At 38.0% G+C, this 18,276-nt stretch overlaps 1 long non-coding RNA gene across 16 annotated transcripts in view; it reads right to left on the bottom strand.

Annotated features, from left to right (window-relative positions):
* The window catches only part of LOC106509498 (uncharacterized), a 42,640-nt gene that overhangs the window by 3,811 nt on the left and 20,553 nt on the right, over window positions 1-18,276 (bottom strand). For 5 of the 16 annotated variants that reach the window (XR_014838243.1, XR_014838242.1, XR_014838239.1 and 2 more), the window contains one exon: window positions 5,513-7,887. The exons of 1 other annotated variant lie outside the window; for it this stretch is intronic. This is a non-coding gene — a long non-coding RNA (uncharacterized LOC106509498). Of the gene's footprint in view, window positions 1-5,512; window positions 7,888-9,494; window positions 9,741-9,955; window positions 10,197-11,712; window positions 11,905-14,287; window positions 17,863-18,276 lie in introns of those variants that run through there. 10 more of the 16 variants (XR_014838251.1, XR_014838241.1, XR_014838248.1 and 7 more) reach the window with 7 other exon arrangements.

Here is an 18,276-nt window from a genome sequence, read left to right as displayed (position 1 = left end):
AGGTCTAAAATTACTATGGCAACAAATGGAGGTCTCATCTAATCTACACATTTCAGTGAAGTACATACTATTACCTTCTCCCAAGAATAGATGTTGAAATTCAAGGCGAGAAATGACTCTCCCAAGTAACAGACCTTGAAGCCACACCCTGAGCGCATCATCTAGTCTAGAGTTCTTTCTACCATGATGCCTTACTCTGTTCTCCATGCTACTTTGCCTGAATTTCAGTGAAAAAAAAGGACAAAGAAAGGGATGAGGACATGAATTATTACCATCTTTGGTCCTTGTTCTGCTGAACAAGGATTTTTTTTTCTTTTCTTTTGCTTTTTTGGGCCACACCCGAGTCATATGGAGGTTCCCAGTCTAGGAGTCAAATCAGAGCTACAGCTGCCGGCCTATACCACAGCCATAGCAATGCCAGATCTGAGCTGCATCTGCGACCTACACCATAGTTCATGGCAACGCCAGATTCTTAACCCACTGAGCAAGGCCAGGGATCAAACCTGCAACCTCATGGTTCCTTATCAGATTCATTTCTGCTGCACCACAATGGGAACTCCAAGGATTTTTTTTTTTTTTTTTTTTAAACAGAGTGTCTTTTCAGAAGGAATTCTGATGGTGTATGGATTCAATAAAGCAGGTCTTCCTGCTGAGCCTGGTTGGGCAAGTAGAGTGATTTTCTAAAGGTCCTTAGTTCAAGCTTGGTTTTCATTGTGTCCTTTTTCTCTTTCTTCTGTTTTCAAGTACTGAGTATCCACTTCATGGGTTAGAATAGCTCTCGGGTATTTAGCAGGTGCTAGAGCTCATGTCTAGGTCACCAATTCAGATCCAAAGATATATGGTGTCTTTTCTTCGAACCTGTGACTTCAAGCTCTAAGACCAGACCAAAATCTTTAAACTACTATATTGTACTACAAAACCGTCCTTTCCTACTTTTATATAGAGGTGCTGGTGAGGAATTAACTAGGATTGTTACCACTGAGAACTGACAGAACATTGACCATCATACACTGTGCTGACACCTAATATGTCTTTTATGTGGTTAGAAGCAGGGCAGCTGGATAAAAGCAACCAGGTGAAGTGGGATGGTGTATTTTCCTTTAAAAAATTCATTTTGAGTTTGGGGAAAGTGGAATTAAGATGATAGGGAGAAAGAGCAGCAAAGGGTAGTTGACAAAGAAGTATGATAATGATGATCCAGATTTGAACTAAATCAGACCAGAAAGAATGATGAAACAGGTCAACAGCTAAGCATGGGAAGGAAAAGGGTCAAATGTATCAACTTTGAAGACTAGAGAAGCCTGGACAATAATGTGGAAGGTCAGTTAATCCAGCACAAATTATTCTTAATTAGCTTTTTGATGATCTTTAAGTATTTAAAAACTTTGTCTTCAGATATTATTAAGGAAAGATGCCTGAATCAGGAATACTAAATAATATTTACAGATAACATCCTGGTTCCTAGAGTGGAGCAAAGATGTAAAGGTGTTCTTCGCAGCCTAGCATCTGCAAAGGCTTCCTTCTGTTTGGTTGGGCCATACTGTTCATATTTCTTATTTTATTCCTTCTCAAACTACTGTTTATGATTGTGAAAAGCCATATCAGCAAGAGTAAACATTTTAATTTCATTGTTCTCTCTAACAAATATTTACTAATTTCATCTTTGCAACAAACCTCTGAGATAGGATCTATTTCTATCCCCATTTTCCAGATGAGGAGACTGGCATAGAGAGGTCTGGCAACTCTCCAAGTTCATAGAGATAATTCATGAAACTAGGATTCACACTCAAATTTGAGTTTTCTGAGTCTTTGCTCTTAACCACTATATCATATTTAATGCAGTTAAAATATTTTAAAGTTTTCTAAGTATAAAATTTACTTTAAAAGCTTTAGGTATGTTTCCAAATGTTTAGTGGTTCTATAACTGGCCTGAAAAATAAAACAGCTTTTTATTCAGAAACTGTGATTTAATTCCTAATCTATTTAGGTAGGCAAATTATAGTTTTAGAAATAAAAAGATAATACTATTTTATCTACCTAATTATAATAATTCTGTAGAAATATTGAAATTTCATGGAGAATCTAAAAAGTATAATATTTTAACTGACTTTGTTCAAAAGCTAAGCCAGCGCTAACGGGGCACCTCTTTGAGGTATGTCTAGTTACAAATAACAAAAGACACCTATATTCCTACCATCACTTCTGGACACTGTAAACATTGTATTAGTGAAAATCCTGGTTCAGTTGGTAGCATTTCAAACAAGGAAGCAGAGGCTGTGCTTTGGACCTGAACATAAAAACAATTGGAAAAGGTGATGGTGAACTAAACCATATTTATATAAGAAGTTAAAATAATGGTCCAGGAGTCCTGTAGCATATTTTCTACCTTTTTTTTAAAAAAAAATCACACACAGTACCCTATTGCTTCATTTCTTGGCATCATATTCATGCTATAAATCTCCCTGCTGGACAGGAAATCTAGTCCCTATCACCACCATTTTTCAAATTAAGCTCATTTCTCTTGCTAAGTGCTTGACGAAGTAAAACCTAAGGACTTCTCAATTTGTTTCATTGTTTTTTGAAATCAGAATTTCAACAAGTGGCAATTAGGGTGACAAACTCCTCAACTTTATATCTTGGTGGGGAGGATGTGCAAGATGGGGTGTGTGTGTGTGTGTGTGTGTGTGCGCACACGCACGTGCATGTGGTTTACCTCTGCACCTGACCAGAGACTACTGCAATGATGACAAAAATTTGGGACTAGAGACTGGTAAATATGCATTCTCTGAGAAAAATGCAGATTTAAAATGAGGTGGACTTTACCTCAGTTGCATATTTATTTACCAGTCAAAGTCACAGAAAACCCAATCTCATTTCAACCTTCTTGAAAAGCGAACCACAAAAGATTAAGCATCTCTGATAAAAGTATGCAGATATAGCTGGAATGCTGAATATAAAAGATGAAAAATAAAGAAACTTCTTAAATTTTCAAAAAAAAAAAAAAAAAACCCAAAATACCAAAACACCAAAACTTACTCTGAAGAAAATCATTCCCATGCAATTTAGTGAGTGAAGTGTGAACATAACAGCCTGAAGTTTTTCTGAAGTTTTCCTAAAAGTCGCACACTTTAAGTTTCCATCTCAGGTCTTATTAGAAGCATGAACTTTCCATCTGCATATCCCAGACGTATACTCTCCAATAAGACAGCAGCACAAAGCACAGTGAAGTAAAGTACAGTAGGGTAGTGGTTCTCAAAATGTGATCCAAGAACTCCTGGAATTCCATGGCAATCCTATGTATAGCCTACAAGATAGGCTAATCAGGGGCGTACCTAATAGTTTACTTATGATGTATAGTAAAATTAGAGTCAGCTCATTATTTCCTTATTAAAGAGAGCACTAATTCTGATAAACTACTTTGAAGGGTATGGCTGGAGAAGGAAGAGTAGGCAAGTGTCCTGAAGATTGAAATATTTTTCTATTCATGTTCTTGGACACCCACTTCTGTGTCATCGTGAGATTTCCAGACTTCTGAAGATGTCCAGGCTACTATATCCTATGAGAAAAAAGTTTACCCATTCTTAAGGAGGTAAGTTTCAAACACCTAAATGGGGTATAATTTCCACTGGAATGATTTCACTTAACCCTGAGCTTTAGCCATTTCCATGGCTGTAGTACCATCCCAAAGTGACCATAGTTCCTAAAGTCTAAAGACTGTCTTTCAGCACAGTAACATATTCTTTCCAGTCTCATGATGGTAGATTAAGGGAAGGAATTATGGCTTTTTTTTTTTTTTTTGGTATGCCGAGCACTTAAGAGTCTGCTTCATAGAATCATCTTAAATGAGTGCATGAGGGTAACGAAAGTAGATGATATGCTGTGCAGTGATACTTAATTACCTAAATGTAAAATTATTATCATAAGGAAAGTAAAAACATAATCCTAATGCTTTTTAGACATGTACAACCACTTCACACCATGCAAAAATGTCTCCTGATACAAAGGGCACTTCTGTGGCAACTTCACTACCCTGCACAATCATTTGCAAAAGAAACTCATATGGTATTTGTCTTTGTCTTTCTGGCTCATTTCACTCAGTATGAGATTCTCTAGTTCCATCCATGTTGCTGCAAATGGCATTATGTCATTCTTTTTTTTTATGGCTGAGTAGTATTCCATTGTGTATATATACCACATCTTCCGAATCCAATCATCTGTCGATGGACATTTGGGTTGTTTCCATGTCCTGGCTATTGTGAATAGTGCTGCAATGAACATGCGGGTGCATGTGTCTCTTTTAAGTAGAGTTTTTTCCGGATAGATGCCAAATACCATATGATATCACTTATAACTGGAATCTAATATCCAGCACAAATGAACATCTCCTCAGAAAAGAAAATCATGGACTTGGAGAAGAGACTTGTGGCTGCCTGATGGGAGGGGGAGGGAGGGGGAGGGATCAGGAGCTTGGGCTTATCAGACACAACTTAGAATAGATTTACAAGGAGATCCTGCTGAATAGCATTGAGAACTTTGTCTAGATACTCATGTTGCAACAGAAGAAAGGGTGGGGGAAAAAATGTAATTGTAATGTATACATGTAAGAATAACCTGACCCCCTTGCTGTACAGTGGGAAAATTTAAAAAAATATTAAAAAAAAAAAAAAAAAGAAAAGAAACTCAGGCCTCCACATTCACATCCTTGTCTCTCTGCCTCAGATATATGAGGTTATATGAATTTTAAAACCTTCCCTCAACCCCACTCTTTAGACCCACTAAGCTCAGGTTTCATTACCAATTCCATGCCGTTTTATAATAGTTCTTTCATGAACATCTGTGTTTTGGAGGAAGTGACCAGTCTGTCACCAAGCAGGGCTCCTAATGTCAGTTCATTTCTCTGCTGGTACCTTTGTGGCCCACCAGAGATTGTGGAGGAGGGATACTGTGAAAAGACTATTTAAGTCTGATCATTGGAGCAATTAAACAGTGCATCCGATTAAAATGACATCACGATCTTAACAAATTAGACTTCTTAAAGGACTTGAGGAGAGAAAAATAATTTGATGAACTTTGACTTCAAATTTGAGTTTTTGAGGTATTTACCTCCTGAGCTTAAAGTTTTCAGCTTAACATCTTTCTATACTTTTGCATAATTATTCCTTCTATGTGGAATGTTCTTGCCCCCTCAAAGACAGCAAACAGTTTCTGGGACCGTATTCAATGAGATTTCCTCTGTGAAATCTTTCCCAACTTTGTCATTAAAACACCTGCCTGTAATTAATTTCTTACCCTCATTTCTCCTTGGTCAAATTCTAAGGCCTGTGTCTTGTTCATCTACATTTATCTACATGTCTACATAACATTGAGTAGAGTGTCTGATTAGATATATTAGATACTCAGCAAACATTATGTTCAGTGTCAATAATTAATGAATGCATTAGTTATCTCTCAGAATTCGACTCCTTCTCCCTAAAATGGGATGTGGAATTAAACCATGAAAAAGAAAGTCGCCTTAAAATTTGATATTTCTTTATTATTATTAAAGAAACCACTCATCAAAGAGGGATGAAAGAAAGAAAAATGTCCCTTTTGGCCTTATATCCTTGTCCTTTCAGAGTGGGCAAAAATCAAACACATTATTACTCAAGATAATTTAATTCTCATGGTCCTGGGCTACTTGATTATAATTATCTGCTGTAGCGCTAATAAAGAAGAGAAAAACATATAAAAGGTAAAGGCATCTGCTTAGCAAGACCAAGTGCCAAACAATTGCAAGGTCTTCACTTTTTCTTTGAAGATTATATATCTGAGGGGACGACATTAGAATAGATTTTAAGCTCCTAGTCATTTCCTCAAGCAAATATGATGAAACCAAAAGATCAAATAATGTTTTCCATTTAGAATATCTCACTACAAATTTTTAATTTTTTTTACAAATGAATTATTAAAGTTGCAAATGACAGTGCTTTAAAGAATTATTTAAACTCTCCAAGTACTTAAAGGATAATAAAGAACAAGTAAATTCTGTGATTGGTGAAAGGGCAAAGGTATGTGTGCTGTTGGCAGGGGTGGGGGTGGTAATAGAAAAAAATCCAGGTGACTTCAATTCAGCTAAGTAACGTGACCTGTATTTGCTAAGAAGAACCAAGCAGTAGGCCAGTTACCGAGGATTGACATGGAAGATGGGTGTCCACTGAGTCAGAAACCTTAGGATCAAAAGTAAGTGATTTTTTTTTTCTTGAAAAGAATCAGTACTTTATATAGCTAACTTAGCTGCCTTCTCCTCCATCCGCTAAGGTGCAGGCAAATCTTGAAGATATTGCAGGTTTGGTTCTACACCACTGCAATAAAGTATTTCAACAAAGCGATTCACAAATGTTTTGGTTTCCCAGTGCATATAAGAGTTATGTTTAAACTGTTGTCTATCACGTATGCAATAGCATTATGTACAAAAAATAATGTACATACCTTAATTAAAAACTGTCTTATTGCTAAAAGATGCTGCCCATCTGTAAGTCATACATATCTTTTGGCTGGTAAAGAATCTTGCCTCAATGTTGATAGGTGCTAACTGATCAGGGTGTTGGCTATAGAAGGTTGGACCGGCTGTAACAATTTCTTAAAATGAGACAATGGAGATTGCCTTATTGACTCTTGCTTTCACAAACAACTCTTCCATAACATGAAATGCTGTCTGGTAGCATTTGCCCCCAGAAGAACTTCTTTAAAAACTGAGTCCTCTCAAACCCTGTCACTGCTTTAGCAACTAAGTTATGTAATATTCCAAGAATTCTGTTGTCATTTCAGTAATCTTCACAACATCTTCACCAGGAATATATTTCATCTACTTTCATTGCTTATCCATAAGAAGCAACCCCTCACCTGTTAAAGTTGTATCACAAGATTACAGCAATGCAGTCATGTCTATAGGCTCAGCTTCTAATTCTAGTTCTATTGCAATTTCCACCACATCTGTAGTTCTTTCTCCACTGAAGTCTTGAAGCTCTCAAAGTCATCCATGAGGGTTGGAATCAGCTTCTTCCAAACTCCTGGTAATGTTGTTATTTTGACCTCTTCCCTTGAATCATGAATGTTCTTAGTGGCATCTAGAATGGTGAACTTTTCAGAAATTTTTCATTTTACTTTGCCCAGATCCATTAGAGAAATTTCTACCTATGATAGCTATAGCCTTACAAAATGTATTAATTAATAAGACTTGAAAGTTGAAATTAATCCTGATCTATGGGCTGCAGAATGGATATTGTGCTTGCAACTATGAAAACAACATTAATCTTATACACACACCTCCAGCAGATCTCATCCAGGTGCATTGTTGATGAGCAGTAGTTTTTAAAAGCAGTCTTGTTTTCTGAGCAGTAGGTCTCAACAATGGGCTTAAAATATTCAGTAAACCATATTGTAAGCAGATGTGCTGTCATCAGGTTTTGTTGTGCCATTTATGGAGCATAGACAGAGTAGATTTAGCATGATTCTTAAGGGTCCTAAGGTTTTCAGAATAGTAAACGAGCATTAACTTCACCTTAACATCACCAGCTGTGTTAGCCCCTAATTCAAAAGTCAGACCATCCTTTAAAACCTTAAAGCCAGGCACTGATTTCTCCTCTCCAGCTATGAAGGTCCCAGATGGCATCTTCTTCCAAAAGAAGCCTGTTTTGTCTACATTGAAAATCTGTTGTTTAGAGTGATGCCACAGTTATTAATGATCTTAGCTTGATCTTCTGGACAACTTGCTGAATCTTTTGCATCAGCACTTGCTACTTCATCTTGCATTTTGGTGTTATGGACATGGCTTCCTTCCTTCAACCTCATGAGCCAGCCTCTGCTAGTTGCACACTTTTCTTCTGCAGCTTCCACACCTCTCTTGGCCTACACAGAATTGAAGAGAGTTAGGGCCTTGCTCTGGATTAAGTTCTGGCTTTTGGAATGTTGTGACTGGTTTGATCTTCTATCCAGACCATTAAAACATTTTCTATATCAGCAAAAAGGCTGTTTTCTTTTCTTATCATTCATGTGTTCAATGGAGTAGCACTTTTAATTTCCTTCAAGAACTTCCCCTTTGCATTTACAACTTGGCTGACTGGTACAAGAGGCCTAGCTTATGGCCTGTCTCAGCTTTTGACATGCCTCCCTCACTAAGCTATTTCTAGCTTTTGATTAAAAATGAGAGATGTGTGACCCTTCCTTTCAATTGAACACTTAGAGGTCATCATATTATTAATTGACATAATTCCAATATTGTTGTGTTTCAGGCAATAGGGAGGCCCCAGGTGAGGGAGACTGGGGAATGGTGGGTCAGTGGAACAGTCAGAACACACATAACAATTATCAATTAAGTTTGCTGTCTCATAGGGGTGTGGTTTGCAGTGCCCTGAAAAAAATTGTAATAGTAACATGAAAGATCACTGATCATAGATCACCATAACAAATATAATAATAATGAAAATGTCTGAAATATTGTGAGAATTACCAAAATGTGACAGAGGCACAAATGCTATTGGAAAAATGATGCTGATAGCCTTGCTTCATTCAGGGTTGTCACAAACCTTCAATTTGTAAACAAACAAAAACAAGACAATATGATGAAGAACAATAAAGCAAAGTGCAATAAAATGAAATATGCCTTATATACTTTACTCTCCTGGATCCTGGAGATTCAGTTGCCTTATCTCTAAATGGAACCACTGGAACTTCCTTCACAAATGATGAGGATAGGAAGAACTGAGCTAACATGGAAAGGGTAACCACTAAGATAGAAGATGCTACTGGGAATTGCATTGTAGTGGAAGGATCTAAATGAAAGGCTGAGTATTGGAGTCTATTCCAATTACGATGCAACTGTGACATGACTTGGTGTTGATACATCAGTAAAGAGCCCTTTGTGTCTGATTCCTCACTGCTGAACCAGGGGAGATTGTTCAGGACACATAAAGCAGATGAACCTTCTAAGCAAGAGCAAAGATAGAAAGACCATTTTTGGGTCACAGAAGCTAAACTGACTCATACTGACACGCATTGTTAAAACGGCATCTTCACACACAAATAGTGTTGCTTCCATCTACCCTCCTCTTTCTCTTCAAGGGAGATCATAGGAGGGAAGGTTATAAAGATGGGGCACCTGAGATGGATTCCTGCATGGTGTGGGGTGCAAGGTGTGCTGTGGGGTACTCTTGGGTGAATGGTCATCTCATGATTGAGTCAAGGGACTGTAAAGATGAGTTTCAGGCCCTTGTGACAATGGCTCACAAGTGCTTCCCCAGCTTCACATGGCTGTCATTTCTGCTCTCTTCAGATATTCTACATCAGAAACAAGTCTACTCATGAATCTGTAGAAGGAAATCTAAGAGGACATAGCAGAGTTCTGCTTCCCTGATGAGCTATGCCCAGCAGCCTCCCTTTCACTGAGTCCATGGTGTGCAGAAAATAAGGCTTCTTGGAATTTCCCAGACACTAAAACCCCCCTAATGGCTATTCACCTGAGTACTCAGGATCAGGAGGAGAATATCAAAGATCTGCAAACGGGAATCTGCTATATGGGAGGTAGTGAATTTCCTCTGCCCCTTATTCACAATCTGGATGTTATTTAGACATGAAGAGAATCAGCCTAATTATTTCCCACTTCAAACCTTGGACCAAATACTTCATTACTGGCTCTTAAGTTATTCCTTTAGACAACTCAGTGACACAGATGCTTATTAGTCCCATTGTTCGAACAAAAGAAACTGAGATAGAATGAAGTTAAGGAATTAGTTCCCACCTGGCTGGAATTTTTAAGCATATTAAATGCATACCATCTTTTACCTCTTTGCATATGCAGTATAGATCATAATACCCAATTGATTGACTAACCAGCTTGACCCTGCTGCCTACTTCTTCTTTCTCCACTCCCCCAATGAGAGAGACAGGAGTCAGTTTACAAAATAAGCGGACAAGATGATAAAAGGAAACCTTTTATTTAAGTTTTTAAAAAGTCACTAGTCCAGTGACCATTCTGTCATTCTGAAATTTTGTTCCTTGTCCTGCAGAATATCTACTCAGTTGAGTGGTCAGTACCTTCACAGGCCATGAGTCTCTGTCAGTAGAAGGAGGTTGTGCCTGCATGCTGCTCAGACCTTGCAGAAATACTTTCTGTCAGGAATCTTTGGATTTCACAAAAGCATCTTGATTCTTTTCTCAGGCTGCAAGTTTTATTACATTTTGTTAGATGTGAAAGACAGGAGTTCCTGTAGTGGCTCAGTGGTTAATGGACCTGACTAGCAACCATGAGAACACGGGTTCAATCCTGGCCTCGCTTGCTGGGTTAAGGATCTGGTGTTGCCATGAGCTGTGGTGTAGGTTGCAAATGCGGCTCAGATCCCATGTGGCTGTGTCTCTGGCATAGGCCCATTTCCCATGTTGCTGTGGCTCTGGTGTAGGCCAGCAGCTATAGTTCCGATTGGACTCCTAGCCTGGAAACCTCCATATGCCAAGGGTGCAGCCCTAAAAAGACAAAAAAAAAAAAAGATTTGCAAGACGCATAATGTCCTCTTAATTTAAATATTCCCTTTTCCTAGTAGCATTTAGTTTTGAATTTCAGTGAAAGCTTGTACATGTTTTAAAAAAATTATCGCTTAGAAAATGAGTCTTGCTGTGTTTCCAAGTATTCAAGACTTGTAAATTTAAAACAAAATAAAACATTTTGATTTACTTAGGCAAACCAGCCTCAAAAGAGAGAGAGAAAAAAAAACAACCTACTGTTCAGTTTTGAATTTAAAGTTTTATACTGAGGAATTTTTTTCCCTCTTCTCTTTTTAACTAACTCATGTCTCATTAATCTACTTTAATTTTCCTAATATTTATAGTTCCTCTTCAATAACCTTATCCAGTCAGGGAGTGAAGAAATATGTTTTATTGTTTTTCAAGTTCAAACTTAATGTATATTGTTCACAAAGTGATGGGGGAAAGGCCATTTTGAGGAAAATGGTTTAAAGCAGTTATTTTTTGGAAATGATTCAAATGAAGAGGTGATATCCACTTGAATGAGTAGACTGTGGACTGCAGTCCTGACTTTGGGATTTTCTGCCCTCTAAAGGCTATGAGTTTCCCATCTGTCCCTTGAAGGATTTGGTCTCCAGCTCCCACAGAAGCTTCAGGATTTTTACCATAAAAGTGACAACAGCCTTTATTTAATATTTGGACTACTGTGCAAATGTCACTGCGGCACTTTTTACTAACTTTTTGGCTTTAACTTGTTTTTAATTTAAATGTATATGTATTAAAAGGAGGTTTCGTGTCCCTGCCATAAATAGAAAAAATTATTTTAATGAAGTGGAATAGAAAAAATTAATTTAACAAAGACCATACAGTATTATTAAGTTCTGGCTCCACTTCGTTGTCTGCTGACAATGGAGCCTGAGGCCTGCCTTCTATTTTTTAAAAAGGAAGAAGAAAACCGTTACATAGTTTTTCATCAGAACCAGCCTGAGACTTCCTTCTTGATATAATTAGAAGTCTCAAAACTCCTAAAATGCAGTGACTTTTTTCACTGTGTCTTTCAGTATTGATATGCTTCCTAAAATTATCTTGTATACACCAATGGTACACATCCCTCAAATTGGGAAATACTGAGTTGTATTTGTCCAAGGCCTCTGCCAGCTCTAACAGTTTATTACACAGCAAATCAGTAACTTCAGTTTACAGACATACAAAGGATACAGAGGTACAGTCTTTTTCTGGTGCTTTGAAAAGCTGAGCCACATACATCTTGTAGAAAGAACTGACTCTTCTCTCTACTGATGACTCTGGGTACCTTGTTCAGACATGAAAAGGTAATGAGGAACTCTGAATAAGAGCAGGAGTGCAGATTCAAGTGGTCAACTTGATTTGGTTATTACAGAAGACCTTTATCTAGCAATCAAATTGGAAAATGTCATTAAATCAATCAAAATTATATTTGGCAGAGTTGAAAGGCAAATGCTATGATCAGTTTCACAAAGTAGCTATATTTTGATAGTAAATTGATATAGTTTTGATACTACTGCCAAACTTATTCCAACATCTTGAACTTGTTCTAACTGCCCAGTGATCATTTACATGATGAAAATAAATTTTTTGTTTGTTTGTTTCTTGCCTCACCCATGACATGTGGAAGTTCCCAGGCCAGGGATTGAACCTGTACCACAGCAGTGACCTGTGCCACAGCAGTGACAATGTCTAATCCTTAACCCTCTAGGCTACCAGGGAACTCTGAAAGTGAATGTTTTAAACACTGAAATGAATAGCCCTTTCCATTTAAAGTTTTGTTTGTGTTTGGCTTTTTTGCTATAAGCTTATACAGTTAGACACAGTAAAACCTCAGTTCAAAAACTTTGCTTTCGCCTTTGTAGAGTGCTGCTGGAGTCACACCCATGACAAAAGCTTAGAATCTCTTTGTTATCCAGCATGAAGTAAAATGAGCAATTAAAGCAGACTCACAGGAGTCTCCACTGTGGCTCAGTGGTTAACAAATCCGACTAGGAACCATGAGGTGGGTTCAATTCCTGGCCTTGCTCAGTGGGTTAAGAATCCGGTGTTGTTGTGAGCTGTGGTTAGGTTGCAGACGTGGCGCAGATCCCGTGTTGCTGTGGCTGTGGTGTAGGCCGGCTGATTCAACCCCTAGCCTGGGAACCTCCATATGCTGCAGGAGTGGCCCTAGAAATGGCAAAAAAAGACCAAAAAAAAGGCAAACTCACAGAGCAAATTGCAATGGAAAATGAGTGGGGAAATTCATTGTTGTTTTTTGACTTCTTTTGCCAACATAAAATACCATCCTGACAATCAAGATAGCAGTATTTTTCAATAATCCATTCTACTTGGCAGGAACTCCAAGGAGTTTCCAGCCATCTGCCTGGGACTTAGAGGAGGTGATACTTTTCATGATATTAAAGTTGGTGCTAGTCCCTTCAGGCACTCACTTCTGAGTGGGAAAGAGATAGCCCCCCAGTCCCTATGGCACCTGAATTTTGTGAGAAATGTAAGATTGCATTTTCAGTTAGTGCAAGCTTCTGTTGCTCCCTTATGCCTTCACCTACTTCATTCCTACTTCAGTCTGCTTAGAAAAGAATGAACACAAATTACCCACAGTATCTGCCAAACCAGATCCTGGGCTGGGATCTTAATATTCAATGGCTTGTGTTTGGGAGAGCAAGGCCCTGGGAACCAGGAGACCCAGGTTCCAGGTCTGGCTCCACGATCAACTGTGTGACTTGGCAACTCAAGTGTTGTCACTGACTTTTAGTGTCCTCTTCTCTAAAAGAAAGGGTGAGATGGAATCTGTATAGCCCCATTTCTTCCTTTAACATCCTATGAGTCTGTCTACTCCCTATGGAATTACACTGATATCTAGCATTAAAAATATTGTTCAAGGGAGTTCCCATTGTGGCTCAGTGAATTACAAGCCTGACTATGCATGAGCATACAGGTCTAATCCCTGGCCTTTCTCAGTGGGTTAATGATCCAGCGTTGCTGTGAGCTGTGGTGTAAGTTGCAGATATGGCTCAGATCCCGCTCCTGCTCCAATTTGACCCCTAGCCTGGAAAATTTCATATACCATAGGTGGGGCCCTAAAAAATGCAAAAAAAAATATATATATATACATATATATATATGTGTGTGTGTGTGTGTGTGTGTGTATGTATAGCTCAATAATCTCAGACTTTGAAGTAGCAACCCAGTCTGGCAGCCGGTTTAAAAGAAGAGGCAGCATACACTCTCATCAAGTCATGTGCTTTACCTAAGGAATTATTAATAGACCCACAATTAGACAGATATTATGTTTCTGATTTGCTGGTTAACTCATTGACTCTGCTATATATTGACCTTCAGAAAGTTAAAGAATGATAGATATGGACCTAACCTTTAAGGGGCTGATCTTCAAACCTACTTGCATTAATATTTTATTGATTGCATTTGATTTTAATTGTAGTGTGGTTAAAATTCCAATGAGATAAGTATCTTCCTTTATGTGAAAACCCCAGAGAACAGTAGCTCTGAAACATTTATCATGAAAATAAATACAGACTATTACACAACACTTATGCTTAAAAATGTCTGTGAGTCACTAGACTAATATAGCCTATAAACCAGTGGTTTGCATGGACCTTCACTGGGAGAGCATGTTTCCACAGATAAGTAGAATATTCCCAGCTAAGAGGGCTATCTGGGAAAATACACCTAAACTATTATTTATTTTTCCACAATAGCTCCTTCCTACAACCTAAACCTCAAAGCCAAAGACTGTGTTTTCAAATCATTTGTCAAAACCAAAGGAATATATTTATTTACTTTAAATTTGAGCCAAAATGTGATAATTTGTAATTACACAATTTTAAACGCTAATATCCTTCTTTTTTCCAAAAGCAGTGGTCTGATTTTAAGAAAGGTGGCAGGGAGTAGTAATTTCCATCAGCCAACATCTGTTGAAATTCAAATATTCTAAATAAAGAAGTGATAAACTTCAGTAGGAGTTTGGCTCAGCTTATTTTTAAAGCTGCTCCAGTTTGCTAGAGTCCCCTTCATCTGGTCATGAATTCAGCACACTTTTTTTTTTGGCTGCATCCACGGCATGCAGAAGTTCCTGGGTCAGGGATTGAACCAAAGACACAGCAGGACAATGCTGAATCCTTAACCACTAGGCCACCAGGAAACTCCCAGCACACTGTTGAGAGCCTGCTATGTGTTAGGCACATATTGATCGTCTTATGTGTATTCCTTATCATGCTATATTTTTTAGTGGAATCGAATATAAAGCATCTATGACTCAAGCTTATAACCACATTTCCGAAGCCAAATATTAACCCACTCTTACAAATGGAAAAGAGCAGGAAGTTGGAACTAGTAACCATGAAAAAGTACCCTCTGTCAGAGATCCCAAGATCTCCTTCAGCACTGCTTTCCTGAATTATATACTTTCCATGCCTGATTTTCTTCAGAGAGAGGAGGCAGCCTAGCAAAGAGAAAGAACACTGCATCCATGGCCAGACAGATTTGCTTTTTTGGATCCTGTTTCTCCACTCACCAGATGTGGAGTCTTGCAAGTTTTTAAAACCTCTTTAAGCCTAAATTTCTTCCCTAAGTTGGATATAATAATATCCTACTCAAGGTTGCTGCAGGGATAAGATGAGATAATGTGAGTAAAGCTCTTAGTACTGCATTTGCAAATGATAAGCACTCAGGAGAGTGTAGCTTCAATTTAATCTTGTCATTAGCAGAACATAGAGATGACAGATGAACTAAGATTTATTAACTTCCTAGTATTCCTTGGGCAAAAAGAGGTTCTGGAAATTACCCTCTCTCCATTCTCTCTCCACCCCCACCTCACCCAAGTTTCTTCTTTATGAATTTGAGAGTTAATTCTCAAGCTTGTGTACCATTTTCCCCTTTCTCCCCTCATTCTAATTCTTCATGATTCCCATTTTAGAAATATCACATACATCAGCCTAAGAAAAAAGAGCCAAAGAAAAACAGTAAAAATTCTAATCAGTAGCTAAAAGTTATTTAGTAGTATATATTTCTTAGTGGAATTAATGATGATTTTATCATCCTGACTTATGCTTTATGTTTTCTAAATTTCTTTGTTGACATAAGAAAAAAAGAAGAAATAGATGCAAACTTTTGCATTTGGAGTGGATGAGCAATGAGATCCTGCTGTTTAGCACAGGGAACTATATCAAGTCACTTGTGATGGAACATGATGGAGGATAATGTGAGAAGAAGAATGTATGTATATGTATGACTGGGTCACTTTGCTGCACAGTAGAAACTGACAGAACACTGTAAATAAACTATAAGGGAAAACATAAAAATCTTTTAAAAGAAGAAGAAGAAGATGTACTTTTTTGAGTGTGGGAGTTCTCTTGTGGTGCAGAGGGTTAAGGATCTAGCATTGTTACTGCAGTGTCTTGGGTCACTGCTGTGACTTGGGTTTGATCCTAGCCCAGGAATCCACATGCCATGGGTGCAGCCAAAAAAAAAAAAAGTGTGTGTGTGTGTGTGTATACGCATGTACATGCACGCATATGTGCATTTTGTAGCTGGGGGAAGTTACTTATTAAGCCCAGTAAAGATATGGTTGTAGGGGATTGTCTGAAATCACTGGAGCATGCATGAGTAACAGAAGAAAATTATTTTAGCTAAGAGCCCAGGACTTAGGGTTAGAAGACATTGATTTAAATCCTAGTACAATGATTTAATAATGAACCATATGATCTTGGTCACTCAACATTTCTAAGCCTCATTTCCCTCATCCATAAAATGGAGTAGTAATAGCATTCTCTAGTAATTCCTCAAAGATTGAGATTGCATGTGAAAAATGTATGATACATAGCACAGAGTTAGAGCTCAAATGTGTTAGTTGACTTACTCTTACACCTGAAGAGTATTTAAGTGCTTTAAAAAATTAACTAGAAAATTTAGACAAAACCTCCTGCACTAATTAAAATTATTTCATATATTTTGATGTTTCATCCATACCTGAAGTGACATAGTAAAAACTAAACGATATTTTTCCACATTGTCCCTTCCCAAAGTAGCTCCTTTTCTTGCATTTATTAGCACTTTTGATGAAAAGAGCCACCTTATAGTTTCTCAAACTAATAACATCACTTCATTCCAACTTTTGATTTTGCAATATTCAATCTGTTCCTTGTTCCAATTGAGTTCCTCTGAAATATTGGTTTGATTTGTTCTTTTGTTTCTCACCCTCAGCATTATTGACATCTGGATTGTTTTTATTGTGGGGGTTGCAGTGTAGGATGTTCAGCAGCATCCTTGACCTTTTGATTTGTGGACCATCCTTGACTACGTATTTTGTGACAACCAAAAACATCCCTAGACATTGCCACATGGCCCCGGGAGGCAAAATCACTCCCAGTTGAGAACCACTGTTCTACTTTGCTCATGTCCCGCACCAATAGCACTCTTCAGTTATACCATAGATCCACGTGATACTGTTAGTAATAATTATGACTTTTAAATACATTTAACCCCCAATTTACTGTTTGAATCTGTTTGTTATAATGAATCTCTATGTAATTTCCTGAGAGTTGTACAAGAAGATGCAGAATACATTGCATTCACATCTCAGATATTCTCTGAATAAGACAGTGCTTTATGTTTGCCTGGTTTGAAGGTGCTATGCATTGTTAAGTGAAAATGTCTCCTGCACCACTAAACCTCACTCTAGAAAATAACCATTTAAAAAAAATAAAGCCTCATTTGTTTAATTTGTTATATTTGTTGCATTCAATATGTATTTTTACACATTACCTTATTTTCATTAGAACACATATTTATTGCAGTGTAGAAGGAAAATGCAATCTGTACTTGATACTGTCTGTAATCCACACCAACGTATTAACTAATGTGTTCATTAAATGTTAAATAAACACGTACTGTTATGTTTTTTACATGTACTAAGAATGTATTATTATTTTTCCCTTTTAAAATAATAAAATATTTGATTTTGCTGCACACAGTTTGCCTTCCCACATGTTTTCAGAAGTAGATTATATTCAGATAGTTAGGAAAGCTGGTAGTTTTACTCCTGAAGCATTCACTATGTTAGGATTTGTGCTAAATATTTTATATACATTATCTCTCTCTCTCACGGTGTGTCTGTGCTTTTTAGGGCCATACTTGCAGCATATGGAAGTTTCCAGGCTAGGGTTTGAATCGGAGCTGTAGCTGCTGGGCTACACCACAGCCACAACAATGCAGGATACAAGCCGTGTCTGCGACCTATACCACAGCCCGTGGCAATGCCGCGATCCCCATCCCACTGAGCGGGAACTCCCACATTATGTCTTTAAACTACCTCAGCAGAGATACCTAGAAGGAAGAATAGAGAATAGATGTGAAAGAGAGGTAGAAGACTTCATCTACAATTTTTTTGAAAATCTGTACTTCTGATTCTTAATCTTGAACAAAAAAATAAAAAATAAAATAAAAATAAAAGGCGTTCCCGTCGTGGCTCAGTGGTTAACGAATCCAACTAGGAACCATGAGGCTGCGGGTTTGAGCCCTGGCCTCGCTCAGTGGGTTAACGATCCGGCGTTGCCCTGAGCTGTGGTGTAGGTTGCAGATGCGGCTCGGATCGCGCGTGGCTGTGGCTCTGGCATAGGCCAACGGCTACAGCTCCGATTTGACCCCTAGCCTGGAAACCTCCATGGCTAGGGGTGAGCGGCCCTAGAAAAGGCAAAAGGATGAAAATAAATAAATAAACAAACTAAAAAAATTTTTTAA

Source organism: Sus scrofa, chromosome 2 (genome assembly GCF_054392235.1).
Source record: "Sus scrofa isolate SSC_HxYL_T2T_F1_AM1 chromosome 2, Sscrofa_HxYL_maternal_Yorkshire_Landrace_v2.0, whole genome shotgun sequence".
NCBI classification, from domain to species: Eukaryota; Metazoa; Chordata; class Mammalia; order Artiodactyla; family Suidae; genus Sus; species Sus scrofa.
Note: the sequence above shows the minus strand (reverse complement) of the source record. Positions and strands in the feature narration are given on the sequence as shown.